The sequence below is a fragment of the Chiloscyllium plagiosum genome, chromosome 17 (genome assembly GCF_004010195.1).
Source record: "Chiloscyllium plagiosum isolate BGI_BamShark_2017 chromosome 17, ASM401019v2, whole genome shotgun sequence".
NCBI classification, from domain to species: domain Eukaryota; kingdom Metazoa; phylum Chordata; class Chondrichthyes; order Orectolobiformes; family Hemiscylliidae; genus Chiloscyllium; species Chiloscyllium plagiosum.
The window spans coordinates 14,045,237-14,065,785 of record NC_057726.1 but is presented as its reverse complement, the minus strand read 5'-3'; the positions used below and the strand labels follow the sequence as shown (position 1 = coordinate 14,065,785).

Sequence of the window (20,549 nt, the reverse complement as noted above, 5' to 3'; positions counted from 1 at the left end):
ACCATCAAGTCTGCACCAATTCTTAGTCCTTATTTAGACACTCTACTTATTGCCAATACATGGATTCTATCCCTCTGTTTGCCTCCTGTTCATGTTTCTATCAAGATATGTCTTAAACAGTGCTAATGTGCCTGCTTCCATCACCTCCACTGGCAGTGCTTTCTAGGCACCCACCACCCTCTGTGTGAAAAACTTTCCCCACATTTCTCCCTCAACTTTCCTCCTCTAACCCTGAACCTGTGCCACCTTGTAGTTGACCTTCGTTCCATGGGAAAAAGCCTTTGATTATCCACCTTGTCAATGCCTCCCATAATTTTGTAGATCTCTGTCAGGTCACCTCTTAGCCTCCGTCTTCCATGTGAGTTTATCCAACCTCTCCTCCTAAGTAAAACTTCCATACCAGGCAATATCCTGGTAAACCTTCTCTGCACACTCTCCAAAACATCCACATCCTTCTGGTAGTACAGCGACCAGAACTGCACTCAATATTCCAAATGTGGCCTAATTGAAGCTTTATACAGTATAATGTAAGTTATCAACTTTTATGCTCACTGCCCCAGCCGATGAAGATAGGCATCCTGGATGCCTTCTTGACCACCATATCCATCTGTGTTGTCACTTTCAGGGCTCTATGGACCTAAGCATTCAGATCCCTCTGTATGTCAGTGCTCCTAAGGTTCTACCATTTATTGTATAATTTGCACCTGAATTTGATCTTCCAAAATGCATCTCCTCACATTTGTCTGGATTAAACTCCACCTGCCATTTCTCAGCTGAAATCTGCAATCTATCTGTAACTTGCTGTATTTTTTGACAATCCTTCTCAATCTCTGTAACTTCACCAATTTTGGTCTCATCTGCAAATGTACTAATCAGAGCACCTATATCCTCCTTCAGATAATTTATATATTGCAGAATAACAAAGGTTCACATCATCCCTGTGGAACACCACTAGTTACCGATCTCCATTGCACAAAACACCACTCTCTGTCTTCTGTGACCAAACCAGTTTTGAATCCCTGGATCCCATGAAATTCTACAGTCTGCCATGAGGTACCTTATCAAATGCCTTACTAAAGGCATGTAGACAACATCCACTTCCCTTCCCCCATCAATCATTCTTGTCACCTCCTCAAAAACAGAGGAATCATAGAACTGGGTGGGTTGCACTTCGGCAGGTCGGTGTGGATTTGTTGGGCTGAAGGGCCTGTTTCCACATTGTAAGTAATCTAATCTAATCTAATCTAATCTAATCTAATCTAATCTAATCCCTACAGTGTGGAAACAGGTCCTTTGGCCCAACAAGTCCAAACCACCCTTCTGAAGAGTAACTGATCCAGACCCATTCTCCTACCCTATTATCTTACATTTACCCCTGACTAATGCGCCTAACCTACACATCCCTGAACACGATGGGCAATTTAGCATGGCCAGTTCACCTTATCTGTATATCTTTGGACTGTGGGAGGAAACCAGAGCACCCAGAGGAAACTCATGCAGACACAGCGAGAATGTGCAAACTCCACACAGACAGTTGCCCGAGGCTGGAATCAAACCTGGGTCCCCGGCACTGTGAGGCAGCAGTGCTAACCACTGAGCCAATGTGCTGCCCCATGAGAAAGTGAGGACTGCAGATGTTAGAGATCAGAGTCAATAAGTGTGGCGCTGGAAAAACACAGCTGGTCAAGCAGCATTCCTGATGAAGAGCTTATGCTCAAAACATTGACTCTCCTCCTCAGATGCTGTCTGACCGGCCGTGCTTTTCCAGCACCACACTTTGTGACTGTAACCTCCTCAAAAACCTCAAACAAGTTGTTGAGACACGGCCTTCCCTTTACAGTCCCATGCTGCTTCTCACTAACAAGTCCATTTGCTTCCAAATATGATTAATTCTTGACTATCGGTATTTTCTCTAACAGCTTCCCCATCACTGACATCAGGCTCACCAGCCTGTAATTATCTGAATTATCTCGGTTTCCCTTATTAAACAAAGGAACAACATTGGCCATTCTCTAGACCCTTGGAACCTTGCCTGAGGCCAAAGAGGATGCAAAGATATCTGTTTAGGCCCCAGCTATTTCCTCCCACAGTACTGTGGGCCTACTGCCTGCAGTATCCCTGGATAGATCACATCTGGCCCTGTCTATCTTAATACATTTCAAGTCACTCACACTTCCTCCTTCATTATGTTAACCTGCCTGAGAGTTTTCACACACTTTTCTCTCTGAAAATCCCTCACGTTTCTCTCTTTATTGAACACCGATGTAAAGTACTCATTAAGGATCTCACCCATTTCCTCTGGCTCCACACATAACCTCCCTCCTTTATCCTTGAGTGGGCCTACCCTTTCCCTAGCTGCCCTCTTGCTTATGTTGACTCTGCTTTCTCTCTTATAGATGCTGCCAGACCTGCTGAGTTTCTCCAGAAATTCCTTTTTGTGTTTCTGTTCCTAAGCTCCTGTGTTCCAATGAAGTACAGGAAATTCTGTCCATTGTCTTGGCCAAGATTTATCCCTCAACAACATCACTGGTCCCCTGTAAAATTATGCAGATAATCAGGTTATTAACTATGAGATCCTTGATTGGGGTTGTTAACCTGGGCCTATCAGGAAGCCCTGGCTGACGGATATAAATGGGAGAATTGGAAGGTCTCCTCAGTCTAGAGCCTGGCTCTGAGCTGGCTGGTCAGAGCTCATGCACTATGCACGTGTAACCAAAGGGTGACTTGGTGACAGGGTACCAACCTCTGTGCAGTTACTTCAGTTTCTTTTGCCTCGACAGTGACTGCACTTTGCAAGTGTTCCATTGGCTGTAAAGCGCTTTGGGACATCCTGAGATCAAGGCAGGTGCTGTGCAAATGCAAGTGTTTGCTATACAAAAGGTTTCAGCTTGCAAAGTCCAATTCAACGGCAAAAACAGGGTCACCTTTCAGTGAACTGAGAGTGGTGATTTCCCAGTGCACCACTGGACACCTCTCCAAAGAGCAAGCGCTCTGCCTATGTGTTGGAATTGCTTTTCACTTCGAATTCAGCCAGTAATCTGGGGATCTGCTTCATTTTAGTTCCACTCCACCTGCTGCAATTAAAAACTACAACACTGAGCTCTGCGTAACTTCATCATCCAGCTGATACCATAATTAATGACTACAGGGGTTTATAAATATGTTGTACTTCTGAGTCAACATTGCCTTTGAACAAAAAAAAGACAAAATTAGTGAAAGCTCTTAGAAAACTTTGTAAAATTTTTTTTTATTCCCATTGCACACTTTCCCTTCAGTGCAAAATAACAATGCAAGAATATAGACCTGGAGTTCAGCACAGTGCAGCGAACTGAAACAGGTCCATCATGGAGTACATTCTAACATATTAACTTCACTTGATTCTGCAGGGAATTGATTAATTCATTTCAATTAGTTTTAAGTGTGACATTTCATTTGAGAAGTGATGCGTGTTTTTTATGCACTTGGAGTCAGTAACTTAAGTTAATACGTACATGCTGAAGGGCTGGAATTCTAATTCTTGCTTTAAAACTGGAAAATTTCCTGATGTTCCAGCTCTTTTATCATGAGAATTGAAATGTCATACAAGTTGGAAATGGATCAAATTTAATTTAATATCTAATAAAAAACTAAAAGAAAAAAAATCCCTTCTGGTGGAAAGAGCAACAGAGTTTTGTTGCTCACCACAATGTGCAAGTAGATAACGACTGGTGGGAGTTTGTGTTATGCTGCACTTAATATCTGCACGTAGATTTTAAAGGTCACAGAGGAGGCCTCAATATCAGGATCCTTCAGATAAAAATGCTGTTAACTCGAAATATGATTCATGTTCATCATATTTTTGGGGTTTCTCTTAGGTCTTATCAATTTATTTTCTTTTTGTGAGTTTATGTTTTAAAATAAATACTGACAGGCTGCTGAGTGGGGAAAAAGGGGGAGAACAAATTGAGTTGGACAATTTAGATCTGACAGACTTTTAAGATCATCAGGAAATGGGAATGGAAAAATACCCCTGTCTTAATGACCGAATTAAAACCGAAAGAACTGCAGATGATGTAAATCAGAAACAAAAACAGAAATTGATGGAAAAGCTCAGCAAGTTTGGCAGCATCTATGGGAAGAAATCGGAATTAATGTCTTATATGGAAAATTGCCCAGCTGTGTCCTGTACACAAAGCAGGAACAATCCAACCCAATCAAATACCACCCATCAGTCTACTCTCGATCATTAGTAAAGTAATGAAAGGTGTCATCTACAGTCCTATCAAGCAGCACATGATCAGCAATAACCTGCTCAGTGATGCTCAGTTTGGTACCTGAAACATTAAATCTGATTTCTCTCACAGATGCTGCCAGACTGGCTGAGCTGTTCCATCAACTTCTGTTTTTGTTCCTGACTTAATTGTACCCGTCTACTGATGACAGTGCAGGTCCCTTAATTTGTTGTAAAATAATTCCTTTGATATCAATTTCACTTAATGGTTGAACAAATCTTTTAAGAAATGAGGTAAAGGATGCATAAAAACATGAGTTACAGTTTCTTCTTTCAAGGTGGTTTTCTTCAAATATAATGAAGAAAAGTTGTACATAGTCAACAACCAGAATGTAGCTCAAATTGCTTCACATTTATTTTAATGGGAATAAATGTGAGTTTACTTAATTTTGATTGGGATACGTGGCCCCTTTCATGTAAAAAAAAGTCCCAAAGCACCACATAGTTGTAATCAAAACAGACTTTCCAGAAACTGGGGCAAGTGTAAGAATATGGAATCAATTTCCTGGAATGTTAACTTGCTGTTTCATGGTTATCAAAATATAGTCACACTCATTTTTTTGGTTAGAACTGAGTTAATATAATTCTAATCCAGGAGTAGCCAGTACAATAGCCCAGTGTTAAAGGCTTATGTGATAGCAGCAAATGGGATTCATATTATAGGAACATATGCCAATTAACTGGAATGTTTCAGAGCTTTAAACTATACACTGATTGTTTGGCATTTGAGGCATGTGTAAAGTAACAAGAACCCAAGATTCCACAAAGGAAGTAATTCTAGCCGGATGTAATTGCACAAAGTTATGATACTGTCAGATAAATTTAAAGTAATTAAATAAATGCCAATATTTTGTTGTTAATTGGGGTGGTCACTGTTATTCAATATATGATCTTGGAAACCGTATGAGCAATATTTTTAATCTGGCATAGATTCATTAACATAACGTTTACTTTCTCAACAAATGATCATGTAAAATTGAAGAGGTTGAGCCTCAGTACCTTCCAGCTGAATGATATTTGTGTAATGCCATGTGTTCAATTAGAGCAAGGGAGCAAATTAGATTTCTTTTCTGTAGCTGTGCAATTTAATTTGAAGGTCTGTACTTGCCATTGTGAAGACCTAGGTTTTGAATATACAGCAAGAGTCATAGATTTTTGTTTTTTCTTGTCAGTTCTCCATGGACTCTCATCAAAGCTCTATCTATTGATGTTTTGTTTCATGAGCGCAAGTCTCTCTATAATACACAACCAAAATGATGGTTTGTGCATGTGGTTAGGCCTGTGGCTCCTTCTGACCCACTGTATTGCAATAGTGGCACACTGGTCACATCACTGGAATAGTAGTCTAGAACCCCAAGGCAATGTTCTGGGTTCATGGTTTCGAATCCCACCAGGGCAAATGGTGAAGTTTGAATTCAATAAAATCTGGAATTTTAAAAAATGCTAAAAGCTGGAAAAAAAGACTTACAAGGATGTTACTGAGACTGGAAGGTTTGACTTATAAAGAGAAGCTGGATAACCTGGGACTCTTTTCCTTAGAGGCTGAGGTTTATAACATCATGAGAGGCATTGATAAGGTGAGAGTGGAGATTTAAGAGACCCGAGGGGCAACATTTTCACACAGAGGGTATTGCACATATGGAACAAGCTGCCAGACAAAATGGTAGAGGTGTGCACAATTACAACATTTAAAAGACATTTGGGCAGGTGCATGAACGGGAAGGGTTTAGAGGAATATGGGCCAAACGCAGGCAAATGGGACTAGTTCAGTTTAGGAAACCTGGTCAGCGTGGACAACTTGGGCTGAAGGGCCTGTTTCTGTGCTGTATGACACTATGCTGTCAAGTGTATATTAAAAAAAAACTAGCTGGTTCCTTAAGTAAGGGGGGAAATCTGCCGTCCTTACCTGGTCTGGTGTAGATGTGATTCTGTGTCATACCAACATGGTTGACTCAGCTGGATGGTCTAGTCAGCAACACCCATATCCTATGCATGAACAAAACAAAATGCATATTTTTGACCATAGGCCCAGGTTAACTTATTCTCCACCCTCCCTCCACCCTCCCTCTAGTGATGGGAATTGCACCCAGTCTTTTACTGTCACACTGCTTTGCAAACCAACCGTCCAGCCAACTGAGTTAAACCAACTCTTAGTGCCATACTGCAAAACTAATGATTAACCTCCTGTTAGAATGAGTCTAAATGAAAATATTAGGTTGTATCTTTCCAATCCCTGAATGATATGGATGGGAAATCTCGGAGAATTGCAAAAGAATTGCAATGTTTCTTGACATCTGGAGCAGCAAGTCACATTTTTCAATAGAATTCTGGACATCAAGAGGAGATTTTCAGGGAGTAGTGCAATGCCAACTAACAGGGATTGTTGTTTGTTACTTCCCTCATTAACAGTGACTCTTGCCTTATTAATATGCAGGTCACTATCCTACAATGCACCAGATAGTATTTCCAACTTTCCATTAACTGCTACGTCCGGGGCAGATGTTGCGAACCACACAAGGCAGCTCTTGGCTGTTAGTGCTTGACCATATGCACAATGGCCTTTTAAAGTTGGTGTCGGTACCAGGGAAGCCAGGGTATCATGGCAGTGGCGAGTAAATCCAGCTACAGTGAGTTTGAAAATTAGCTACCATTGAGTGAGAGGGGTGCCAGGAGGTGTTAATGAAAGTTAGTTAATGAAGCATATTTGGGATGATGTGGAAAGAAGACCCCCCCCACTTTCCAATGGAAACTCAATGGAAATGACACTTAGCCAAAATATACAATTCAAGCCCAAAGTAAATGTGATCACACTTTTACTTTGCACAGTACAGTCATAGTGTTAGATGATATCTCTTTGGATCAACCTGTATTTTTTTAAAATTGATTTTAAAATGTTCTTAAGGAATCATCTTTTGTCCCAGATTACCTATTGATTTTAAATACGAAGTTCTCATTATATAGGCGTTAACTTAAAAAAAACAACTACTGAACCTTTGCATAAATCCTTTAATTGAATTTAAAATGCCCGCGGCTCTACATTTTTTAATTAAATCCATTTCTTTCAAGTGTTGATTTTAATTTGCACGTTCTGAAGTAGCTGTGTCCCAGATAAACTGCCATTGATCCTTATTAAACCTAACCTCTGGGCTTTCTATGAAAATAAAGAAAATGGAAGGATTCATGTTGTGCTCCACATCCTCCCTACAAGATGATGTTCCAAAGAAATGGAAGTGATTTCAAGAAATTATCAGTAAGTATGTGGGCACAGTTTTCCTCCATATAATTGTTTAGTTAACTAACTTTGCAGACTCAGTCCCTATGTATTTAAGTGCACTGATGCATAGGGAATGGTGTGTGTATATGTAGGGGAGGTTCTGTCAGATCATACCTTGTCAGTAATAGTATCATTTTGAAGTGATTTGAACACATGGGTAAGAAAGATAGTGGCATGATAAACATAGTATTCACAATCAGCAGGAGTAGTAGATATTAAACCTATTTGAATATGTCGAGTTTGTTTATGAGAGCAGATAATATTACAATTAAAAATCCAATGAATGTGACAATGAATTAGTAAAGAGATTCACTTGCTTCAAGAAATGCTCGGCCATTAGTTTCAGGATTTTGTCATACTGACTTTTGATCTGACCACTAGAAGGTGTGGAAGAGCAGTGTAAGGTAACTTGCCCTCTCTTTTATTTCTTCTTCTGTTCCCCTGCCATTCTGTAGCAAGGTCCTAGCTATCGCTTTCTATTAATTCCTGCTAGCCTGACTGAACTAAAATGCATTGTAAATTAAATTATCAGGGTGAACCTGCACTAAACCACGTTGTAAAGCATCACTTCGACGCGCAAACACAACCTGCCCTCTAAACTGGAACTAAAGTCCTGGTAAACACTTAGGGTTTGTGGTTTTGAGATTGAACTTACTCATTTTTCCCATGAACAGCAAATTTTAGGTTATCTTTGAGGGATATAACGAGAAGTCCATCTTAAGTATGCCCCTCAGAAAGAAGAACAGAGAAGCTTAGCAGGTGTGCTTTACCAGCAATTTCTGTTTTTATTTCTGATTTACAACATCCAAAGTTCTTTTGGTTTTTATTTAGCTTTGTCCATGCTGTGGTATCTGAAGGCTGTGCTCTCAGACTTCAACCATTGAAAAAAAAAGAATATAAGTCCAAGAAAAATAAGTAAGGTTGAAAATTCAACTCCAGATGAGAGCTGGAACATTTTGGATAAGTCAAGATGAGTGTAGGCTTCAATTTGTACATCTCTATTTGCTTATTAAATAATGATGATTGATAGTGCACTGCCACAAAAGGGAAAGCAGAGTTCCAAGGTAGATTGTTGTCCTCACACCTTTGAAGGATTGTTGGCATTGAACAAGAAAGCGATTTCGATTACAATGGCCAAGAAGTATGAAAATATCCACTTATTTTGGCTAAATATTGGAGTGGGCTATTGCTGTGACTTAAATCTGAATGCACAGGGCGAAGGGGAAAGTGTATGGAATATCAACTGAGATGCCTTTTGCAGTTTTCGATGGTTTGTGTACTCCATTAATAATGTTTTCTGAAACAATGCACATAGAGGTCAGTTTCTATTTCTAGTGGTAGAGATTGCTGTACAATAGGATCAGATAAGTAATATTTTTTCAATATCAAAGAATGGTAAAAATATTCAGATTCATAATATGAGCCTAATCTGTTTTAATTGATTAAATGATGATTGGATGATGTTTGCCTCTGGGTATGAGTTCTATCTTGAACAGGATCTGAACTGAATAAAAAATCAGGCAGATGTGTGATTTATCCACAGTAAATCTTGAATTTGTTTTGCTATTACAGATTACAAGTTATTGGGAGGAATGACATTGCACAGCTTTGAATCTCTTTCCAAGCCTAATTTGTAATCTTAAATTTTAGGGGTTTTCTTCTTTAAATCATGAGAATAATTTCCCTCGGAGTGAAAGGTTAAAACAACAGTGTGAATTGAGGTTAAGGAATAAAGTTTTGGAGGCAAAGCATTAAATTTTCAAGAGCTCTACTAGAATTTTCATCGTAGTGAAATGTATACTCTCACTTCTATGTACTACCTTGACCCACTGTCACCTGCAATACTTAATAAAATCGAGAAGAAGATGAAAGAAAAAGCTTTTGAATCTACGATTGCAATATTTGGAAAGTTAGAGGTTATGACTTCTTCCCTGATGTAATGAGAGTCTTTTGGATGAGATGTTAAACTAAGGCAGAGCTGCCCCTCAGTTGGATGTAAGAGAGCTCATGCTGTTACTCAAGGAAGACGGGAGGATTTTGTTTTATATATTCGATCACAATCAGGTGGGCATCAGTGCCCCAGCCAGCATTTATTTCCCATCCCTAATTATCCAGAGGATGGTTAAGTGTCAACCACGTTGCTGTGGGCCTGGAGTCTGCCATACTAGGATTTGAACCTGGGTTCCCAGAACATTACCTGGGTCTCTGGATTAGCAGTCTGGTGATAATGTCACTAGCCCATCATTTCCTTATGGCTGCCTGGCGTCCTCATTGATATTTATCATGCTGCCATCATCTCGAAAAAGGTTATTTCGTCATTAACGCAAGTTTTGTTAGTGGGATCTTGCTCTGCATTTGCTAAAGCATTTCCTCCATCACAACATTCACTTCAAACAAAGTTCTTTGGCTGTAAGGCTTTTTGAGGTCCTGAAAGGTTCTATTTAAATCTTTAGCCATATGTTCTGCAGTAAAGAAGTGTTGATGAAATAAAATAATAATTAATACCATATATTGCCACCTTGCAAACCAGCTTTGTTTGAATCTGTATTGTTGATTTTGATAAATTGCATGTTATTTGCTTTGTCATTTTATACATGCTTTTCTTTAATTTCTTTTTGAGAATTTTGAGGGCATTTGAGAAACCCTGATGGTCACAATTAGACTAGAAGTGATTTTGCCAGGTGAGTTTAGGCAGGGATAACCAGGAATTCTTTGACCTCCAGATATGTGTCAAATTGACACATCTTTACACATTGAACATGTATTTTTGTGATTTGTATTAGACCATGCAACAAAGGAGCAGGAATACCCATTCAAGCCCTCGAGTTTGCTCCTGTATTCCATGTGATCATGGCTGATCTGATAATCAACACCACTTTCCTGCCTTATCTCTTGATCCCCTTACTAAATAAAAGATGTCTGTCTTGAATTTATTTAATGATCTAGCCATGATAGTCCTCTGTGGTAAAGAATTCCATGGATTTGCTGCATTATCTGTCTCAACAAGTTGCCTGTTTTTATATATGTATTGTGATACACTATGTGTGATTCATATTTATTTTATCATCATTTAATTTGAATTTTTGAACTTTATGAGTGATGTATGGGTTTTCTGTGTGTTCAAAGGGGTCTACTGATTAACTTTTAAGTGTTTCTATAGCCATGGTGATTTTTTTTTAAAAACATGGTGGGAGAGAAAGACTTTCTGGCAAATTGTGGGGTTTTGTTTATATTTGGAGAGCTTATGAGTGACAAAAATGAACAGTATAATGCATTAAGCTTTCAGTTTCTGTATTTTTTTAGGGAGTTAGTTAGGAAAGCACCATACTTAGAAAAAGTTATTTGTTTCAATTTTAGTTAGTGCAGTTCTGCTCAATCTTGAGGTACAAAGCAGTTGCTCCAGAGAATGACAGAGAATAATTTAAAATTGTTCCTCAGTATAAGGGGATCAGGAAAGGTTCTAGATGAGAAGTGTTTGGTTAAAACTCTGAAAGGGTTATTTGAAGTTGAGAAGTTTTAAGCTCAGAAGGCTACAGGAAGAAACTATCAGGTTCTCATGACCAAAAGCTGAAATCACAGCAAAGTCAAATTCTGTATGGGATAAGGAAGTGCATTCTGTCTGGTGTGAGTGTACCATAAAGGAGTGTTTTTGGGATTAATGGAATAATAGTTTTCCTTCTGTTTTGAAATCTTTATTTTTTGTGTCACATATAAATGGTTTGGTTTCTTCTATTTTATTCTCATTTCTTTTGTGTAATGAGTTTCTATTTTATTGTTGAACATCAATCTGCAAGATTATACGCGTGTTTCAGTGAAAGACCACCTTGATAAAACCAAAAAATATTATCTGTCAAGCAGATTTCAGTGTAGAATCGCACTTGTCTTGTAATACCATCAGCTGGGATCATAACAGTATTCATAAGAGCCTTAGAATTACAGTGATAAGGAGTCATTTTTGCTAAACTATGTGATAAATTATTGTAGTTATCGGAGCTACTTTTACTTTTGTAAAGTGGATGGAATTATGTTTCACAGCAGTGAGATCCTATGATAAGGTATAAACCACTGCTTACCATGTGAAGGACATCTGCTTGTAAGTGAACGATTATGTTTTGATTTGGAGCAGCAACTTCAGTACTGGCTCTGACTGAAAGACACATATTGTTGTTGTCCTGCATTTTTAGGTTTCCACAAAGCAGCATGTGTTCTGTCCATTGATGAAGGCAAATTCACTTATATTCGAACCTTGGTGCAGATATTTGGCAGCTTTATTCAAGGTGTCAGTGTCAATTGGTTTTCAAAGAGGAAGGCGGTCTGGGATCAACGAGATAAATTATACAAGGTGCTTTAATTATCAGTGAACCAGTTTATTAAACTTCACTATTACTTGTATATAACAAGCTTTGATTTTAAACACGGAGGTGAAATTAATACTGCAGCCTGCAGCTTATGATAATTATTTTTTACCCTCTAATTTTTGACATCGGCTTTGAGATATGTTATTCTGAGACAGCTGCAAAAAAGGGTAATTTATGCCTCATTTTAACAAATATTAATTGAAAGTACTGTTTCAATAACTGTACAGTACCGCTTCCCAACAGCAAATTTAAACTAAAGATAATGAATGTTTAGAGTATCCTTCCCACCCTGTTTCTCTTGGTGTCATGTTGACTTGATGGAATTAAACACAGAACAAATTCTATTTCTACTTAGTGATTCACTAAATAATGTAAATTTTTATCGTTTATTAAAACTTCTTCTGGTTTAAAATCGTGGGAACTGAAATTGGTTTCAGTTGAGGCCACTTGACAAGGTCATTACTCAGATCTCTTGTTCGAATTAAATGCTGTGGGATTTCTTCATAGAGGTTGCTAATCTGTTGAGACATATCAAAAATTAAGATGGTGCAAAACACAAAGTCTTTTTCTTATGTTTAAAATGGTTCACTGACCAGAACATATGCAAGTCAAACTTTAGTGTACTCATTGTTTATTGTGGCTGCATTAGAATACGTTGTTCACCACAAACAGATTTAACCCTAAGCATTTATTTTGTGATTCAGAATACATGTGATAGAATATATAATGAACTTAAGCCCCACATATTTTCAACTATCATATCAATAACTTTTTCTGTGAAATCATTACGGTACTCTTCTAGATTGACAGTTTTTAGTCACTCTTTGTTGGCTCATCAACCGATATTAACTTGTTCTTTGACATTTCTTTGTACCTTTCCCTGATCTGTTCATTTGGTCTTTTGCACATGTAAGTATTTAGCTCTATTCTACCATCCTCTGTGCTCCCTTTCATGCAATTCCTTCCTCCCTTTGCTGTCCAATCCAGGTACATACAGTAGAAATGTACCAAGTGAGTGGAAGATTCCACAGTCGCAGGCTGAGCTCACAGCATATGTGGCTTCTGACGGATCATTATCAACCTGATAGTATTCTAAATACTGCAATTATGTCGGATAAGCATTTTTTTAAAAGTCAGGTGATATATTTAAAACAAATGCACGAATTATATCAACAGTAGCAACGTATATTTATATAAATCAATATATCGTTGTATCGTGTGGACCAAGAAACATGAGACACTCTTGATATGGTTAAGTAAACTCACTTACACATTCCATGTTCGAGAGTCTGGTGCCTTCAGCTGATTTCTTTTTCAATGCTGTTGATGCAATGTGCAACCTGTCTCCATGATGGCCTTAGTCCATGTAGCAATTGTGCACCATGTGTGAATCTTCCTTGACTTGACCAAACATTTTCGAATGGGACTCTACACTAAGCAGAATGCCTGGCTGGCAGCTGTGATCAGGAATGTTTGGACCTACGTGCAGTTACAAGCAGTAAAATAAAATTACGTCCTTTTTGCTCAGTGGATTGTGCAACTGTGTTCAGTTGTGGAAGAAGAATAAATAAAATGTGTCATGCAGCTGGTGCAATACATCATCTGTCTAATAGCTTGGTTCCAAACATTTCTCAGACTGCCCTTGTTTTTGTTGATTGCTACTTGGCTTAGAATGTAAAATGGGGATTTTTCTTTTCCCCTGCATTGAAGGGTGGTTTCCTATGAACTGCATTGGACACGGTCTTATTAACTGAAGAATCTGTCAAAGTGATGCAGTATTTTTAAAATAATTATTTTAAAATGTTTTCCAAGTATTAGAAAGAGCAAGCAATGTGGTACAGACTTAGAAACATTCGATAAATGGTATCTCCATGACTTCAGCCCTTCCAATTTCAATGTTCTCTTTATGCTCTGCAGAGCTATTGCTGGTTTAAAATCTAAACAAAGTCTGGCAGTTAACTGTCAATCATCACTCACTGCTGAATTCCGCATGATAACTCCTCTACCAGCAGAGTGTACTTGTCAACCATTCAATGCTCTCCTCTCATATAGTTGTTGTATTTCTGCTGTATTGGTATTCTTGTAAGTTGTCCTTCCAAGTGTGAGATGAAAAGTGTTTTGTCTTTCTGCAAGTCCCTTTTCATCAGCTAAAATTCGGAGATATAACTGATGTGAGTGATTCAACCTAATTATCCTTAAACATTGGAGTATGAAGAGGCCTTAGCTGCACTTTGAATGGAGTACTTTGTAAACCCAACCTAAACCTTTCCTCCGATTCCAGTATTGAGAAAGAAATTCTGGTTGGGGTGGTCTGCTCCCATCAAAGGACAATACTTGGATGAGTTGTTTATATGTTGTTTTTGATGCTGAGTCTAGTCTGTACATTTTCATTCATTTATGGAACAATTATTCAGTATCTCTTATATGTGGATCAAATCATCCATGGGCCCTCACCATGTAAATGATTCGATCAATAGAGTGCCCCAGAATCCTCTGTTTGGGGAAATGATACATTTATAAATGCTCCCTGTATTGTGTCACCAAATCGCTCATTATTCAGACATGCTGCACTGAGATAACACTTGGGTGTAGAATGCAGATTTTCTTTTTGTTCATGAGGTAATGTTTTAAAAGAAGGACCTTCTCTGAATGCCTGAGCTGCTGAAACCGGAAAGATTCCAAATCCGCAAAGAACTAAAACAAAATTGCTCACCCTTTTGGAACAATTTGCATTGGAAGCCAAAATGTGATTAAGGAGGGACTGTCCTCAGCAGCTGTTTCTTGGGGCATTTTCAGGGAAGTAGCTGAATAAGGATTATTGTACCTTTGGTGAAAAGCCAAATTTTTTGTTGGATGTTTCAGTCTGAGGGCATTAATAGCATTGGCCACTAGGAGGTGTAGTGGTTTTAATTGTCCCAAAAGTTATTTCCTGTTAGAAAGGCTTTTCTTTCAGGTATTTACTCAGCTGCAATTCTGTATCATCAGATGGTTTCAGAGCAGACATTGTACAAACCTTTCAAATTGTATTCATAGAAAATTGGAAAAAAACTGATGCTGGACTGGTTGGGCGGGGGCAGTAGGGGAGGGTTGTTCTGAAAAGACATCTTCCAAATTTTGACTCCAAGTTGCATAGCTTTTTATGCTGTTGGTGGTGGCTACTGACCATTAATCTGACAGAAAAGATGTGCCAAAAAAACCCCAGAAAATTAAGCTGATTCATTGCAGCTAGCAAGATCTGAATGTTTTAATTGTTAAAAATTAAATATTCTCAATAAGGCCACACTGCCATGTCATCAGTTTAAGATGGAGATGGGGGCAGGGGTGCAAATCCAGAGGAACTGTATAAATTTGCAATAATAATGATCTGCTCGCTGCACACAACCTTCCTGATTTCTTTTTATTCAGCTTCAGTACTGCAATCAGACACAAGTTGCCAATAAAGTTTATTGTACAAAGCTTACTGTCAATATCTTCAGTCGCACCTGCCCATGACGGCTGCAATTAAAATGCCACCAATGGTCTGCAATTAAGGGTCAAAATTTGATGGCTAATTGATTTTAGGTTCATTTGGACATTTGTCCTCAACTATTTTTGATGGTTGTGGCAGATCATGGATGGCTTTTGTCAAGATCACGGATGAGACGGCAATGACTTAATCAGATATTGAATATCACTACAGAATTAAATTTTTTTTTTAATTCCAGTTTGTAAACCATGTGGTCATTGCTATGGCTTTTTGATGCTACAGTGAAGATCACATTACCTTTGTTGTTTGTTTAGTGCCATGCATGCTCCTGTTTGAACCCTGAAACCCACACATTAACCACAGCAAACCTGTTAGGAGGAAAGTTACTTGTAGGCAAGGGTAAGCTTCCACCATCTAAAATGACTTCCAAGCCACTGTTGTTCCCCACAATGTTTTAATGGTAAGCACAGTACCTTGCTTTTGTAGGTTCTTGAATAGGTTTCTCATTTTCCTTTGAAGTGGCTTAATGAGATTTCATCAGTCACTCTATGGAATTCTCTGTTCTGTTAGCTAGCATTAAGTTTATTAACATTGATTGCATTGGTTAAGGTATGAGCTCTGTCTTCTGGACAAACTGATTTATGCATACAGTATGGTTATGTTCACCACAGAGAAAATAAAACAAGTCTTTTACTCAGAGTGAGACAGATGGGATATCTCTGCTGGAACCACTTCTATTGATAGATGTCTTACATGGTCCAGTACAAGTACACTGTTGATATACAGGACAGATGTAACATCATCTATAAGGTCTGCCATATTCTCAGTATGTTGCTGTTTGACCCAGTTCTCTCCCTTTGTGTTTCTGTGTGCAGTGACACATTTGTGGTGTTTGTTGTCAATCCATTTAATAACAAGAAATGCAAAGTTTGATAGTTTGCTATTTTCACTTGAGTTCATCTTATTAAGAGTAATGAAGTAATATTAATGGACAACTGCTCAAACTGCACTCCAGAACAAAGTATAGACAAGTCAGTTGCTGTTGTCTTTCAGATATCTTATTAGGCTCAGTCTGGAATAAGAGTTTGTGCACTGATCTTATAACTGGCCTTGGTTCCACTAATATTTAAGCTAATAATTTGCGCTTTTGTAGCCCACACTCGCTGCAGTGGGAAACTACATATTGCTGCTGCTGTAGAGAGGGATGATTACTTGACACCTCATTATGAATCTGTGTATCTTCTGAGTATCTTTCATTTTGTTTTAACGCAGCTGTTGTACTAGAAAGTTGATACAAATGGAGGAAAAAGATGTGATTTAAAAATTTGAGTCAGTATGAGGATTATCAAAAACTGGTTTGTATTAGCTTGGCTTTTCCGCCCTCGGAGTTCCTTTATTACTGACATAGAGTTTTAGAGCCATACAGCACGGAAACAGACCCATCGGTCCAACCAGTCCATGCTGACCAATCTTCCCAAATTAAACTAGTCCCACTTGCCTGCATTTAGCCCAATTCTGTCTAAACCTTTCTGATTCACATACCTGTCCAAATTTCTTTTAAGTATTGTATCAGTGCCTGCATCTACCACTTCCTCTGACAGTTTGTTCCACATATAAATGAACCCTTTGTGCCCTTCATGTCCATTTTAAATCTTTCTCCTCGCACCTTAAAAATATGCCCTCTAGTTTTGAACTTTCCTATCTGAGGGAAAAGATCTTTGCTATTCACTTTATCTATGCCCCTCATGACTTTATAAACCTCAACCTCCTACACTTCAGTGAATAAAGCTCCAAACTATTCAGCCTCTCCTTATAACTCAAATCCTCTATTCCCAGCAACATCCTTGTAAATCTTTTCTGAACCCTCTTCAATTTAATAATATGGTGGTAGCCATTTCTGTGTTCTCGTAATCGTTCAGATACTGTAGAGTATTATCAGCACATTCTGTACCGTGATGTCAATTTATAACTTTGAGATGACTGATGGCATTCAAGTTAGTGGAGAATCTGGTTTGAAATCCGCCATCTGCTATCTGCTGAACTTTACAAAGCCTTTACATAAGCAAGTTAGATCAGGGTTGACAGTAAAGATTTACCCTTTTTGTACTTCCAACAAAGGAATTTATTTCAAAGCAGTTAAAGTGACGATTTTGAAGCCAATGGGTGAGGAATTAAGTTATCTTTTAAAGGTTTTCTTTACCTTACTTGCATATCATTTGTAGCTGGTGAGGAGTATAGGCCAGTCTTTAGCACCTGTATGAGGGCAGACTGACTGCATCCAATTTTACCACATCAATGGCCCCCAGTTAAAGTATCCAAATGGCAACATGGCTAAGTTCAATAACAAACAATGGCAATGCACCCTGTTGCTTACAAAATAGTTAATAAGACTGCAATCTTTATGTTTGAGAAAGGCCAATGAGAAAAATACATAATAAGCTACCACAAGACAGTAATTCAATGGAGTTCCAAGACTGTCATTAGTCATGAGTTGTTGAAGGTCTGATGGGAGGTATCTAAACTCTTAGGGTGTACTGTTGGCTTTATCCATTCTCTCCATACTAGAACTTTTAAATATGGTTTTGACTTTTGTACATGGATGTTTATGAGGATGCGCTTTGTTTTTGCTATTATGTCATTGCATGTTCCAAACACTGTGATATTGAAAGATGGAAAATATGTCAATTGTTCAGTACTTTGCAATGACAGGTAATATAGTTTGAATGGGTAATCTAACGAATGTGACCTAACATTGGAGTGACTTTCAAATGTGGGACAAATGGAAAATTCTCTCAGAAGGTATCTAAAATCCTCTGTACAGACCGTCGCATTAAGGGACCATTCACTTGTGTGTGCACAGATATATTTAGGCATGAATATATAAACCTTGCACAACTACCTCTTTAAAGATAACAATAATATTACCTACAGCACATGGACTGCAGTGGTCCAAGAAGGCAGCTCACCACTGCTTTCTCAAGAACAAATAGGGATTGGCAATAAATGCCAGTGACATCCGTGTCCCACAAGTGAATACAAAACAAAAGGTGAAATTAAAGGGTAATTTAAAAAAAAAACTTAACCACGGCATGAGTATCATTTTCAGGACTTGCATTTATAATATTATTTATTATGACCAGGCATCTAATGTTGACTGCAAGCAGAGATTTTAGGTGGAGGTGCGGGGTTAAATCATCTCAGTTAAAAAGCCCAACTTAGGAAACAGGACAAATGATTCCGACCTGTTTGTGAGCATGTGGCTTTCGATCAGACCACACTTAGTCAATGAGATGTTCAGCTTTCGACCCCTCCCATCCTTCAAAAGCTATTATCTGACCCTCAGATCATTCACCAATCCTGTGTATTACCATTCAAAGACAGCCAGATTGGGAAAGTGCAATATTCCTCTTTTTATTAATATTTTATCAGCTGTGAGAGGTAATGGGATTCTTTTGCAACACAAATAAGCAATTGAGCAGACGATATGTCTTGGTTGCAAGAACATAGGCGAAACTGGAGGTTATTGAGCAGACTTTGCTCATTCCTTTATTACTTCCTTGATATTCAGTGGTTTTTATAAAGGAAAAGGAAGCCAGGAAGGTTTCTTTTTAAAATCACGCTCTCTGCTGTTTGTCGACTCCCATGATATGAAAATAGCTAACATTACTTCCCCTTTCCATAAGTCCTGTTTGACCACGCTCTCAAATGTGTTCGGAAGAGAGACCTGTCATCCCTTTTCTCACAGGGTACCTGAATTATTGATGAACAACACTGTATTGAGATCAAGGTAGAAAGCTCTGATTTCTTCATACTGAATTCGTTTACATCTTTCACATCTGGTTTGAAAGTAAATGGTTTGAGGGAAGTCTCACTGCTGGGATTATTGGGGCATATGTTAGGAATCTGTCGGAGAAAGTGAATCTTGTAAGCTGGGTGTATTCCACAAGGTGTATGCGTGTGTGCAGAAAATATATATGCTACGTTTCTCAAGGTTCAGGTAGTGGCTAAATTGTTTGAATTAAAATCCTGCAACAAAGTAAACTATGACTGTGTGAGTGTCTTGCTACACTTATTTACAATGAATATCGAAATATTCTATGTTACAAGTTGCATTGTCAAATGTTGGACTGGATTCTTCCGTTTTTAGGCTATTTTCAGAGACTTTCAAGGGATAAGTGCTGTCATGGTTCACAGCAACTTTTCTCATACTAGCTCCTGCTCATCATTTCATTAATTATGCAGCCAGTCTTTTTGGCCTCATCCCTGTGTAATTATGCAGTAGGAATGGTGACATTTTGGCCACTGCTGGGATTTTCCAGCGTGCAAGCCTCTGCAGCCGTATTGAAAGCTCCTGGCTGTACCCCACATCAGATCCTACAAATCAGGAACTACCATGCATACTGTCCTCTGAGGAAACCAAAATGTTTCAGGAAAAGAAGCAAGCTCCCTGCTTTCCAGATCGAGACCTGGTGGACTGGGTGGTCCAGAGGAGAACCATTCTTTATTCGGTGTACTACCAGAGGAGGACACAGCACTAAACAGAGGCAGTCCTGGGCACAGTTCGCAGTCTGGATTAATGCTTTCTTTAGTGTCAGATGGAATGCATAACAGTGAAGGTCAGTTGAGTTATCTGCTGTGCAAAGGGAAGTGCCATCATCTCTTTACTATTGTACACACACTCTAACTTTGACATTACAAACAAACCTCACCAATGTTCTAATCTCTTTAATGCATGCAGCATCTCGACTCAACGTCTCTCACCCTCCACAACTACTAACCCTTCCTCTAAAAGGTGATGTATTCCTCAGCCTCCAGGTAAACAGAGAGTGCTAAGAAATGAATCTGAGAGCCATAAGATGCATTGTGTGCAGTATGTATACTTAAGTGACCTGGCAAGAACACACAAGTCATAGGTATCCCTGAGCTTCAGAGTGAAATCCCGAAGAGCTGAAGTGGGATCCAAGTGGGTCTGAGATCAGCCATAATAATGAGGCAGGCTGGTTGTGGGTGGAGGGTGGAGGAGGACCATATCCATGGAACATTGAAGCTCACATTGGTGAAGGAATATTGAAACAGAGCTGCAGAGAAGCCCATTGCCAGTCAGAATTGTCAACGTCTTGTGACTTGGGAGAGGTATTAAGAATTGCAAACTGCATACAAGTGAGGTGGGAGTACTTAATG

General features: G+C 38.7%; 1 protein-coding gene and 1 long non-coding RNA gene across 10 annotated transcripts in view; one reads left to right on the top strand and one right to left on the bottom strand.

Annotated features, from left to right (window-relative positions):
- LOC122558229 overlaps positions 1–13,371 on the bottom strand; it is a 37,394-nt gene extending 24,023 nt beyond the window's left edge. Inside the window, exons 1-2 of the long non-coding RNA XR_006314078.1 lie at positions 13,173–13,371; positions 6,177–6,256 (exon numbers count right to left, since the gene is read on the bottom strand). This is a non-coding gene — a long non-coding RNA (uncharacterized LOC122558229). The remainder of the gene's footprint in view (positions 1–6,176; positions 6,257–13,172) is intronic.
- Positions 1–20,549, top strand: part of wwox (WW domain containing oxidoreductase) — a 946,567-nt gene that overhangs the window by 418,775 nt on the left and 507,243 nt on the right. The gene's annotated exons all lie outside the window — the stretch shown is intronic.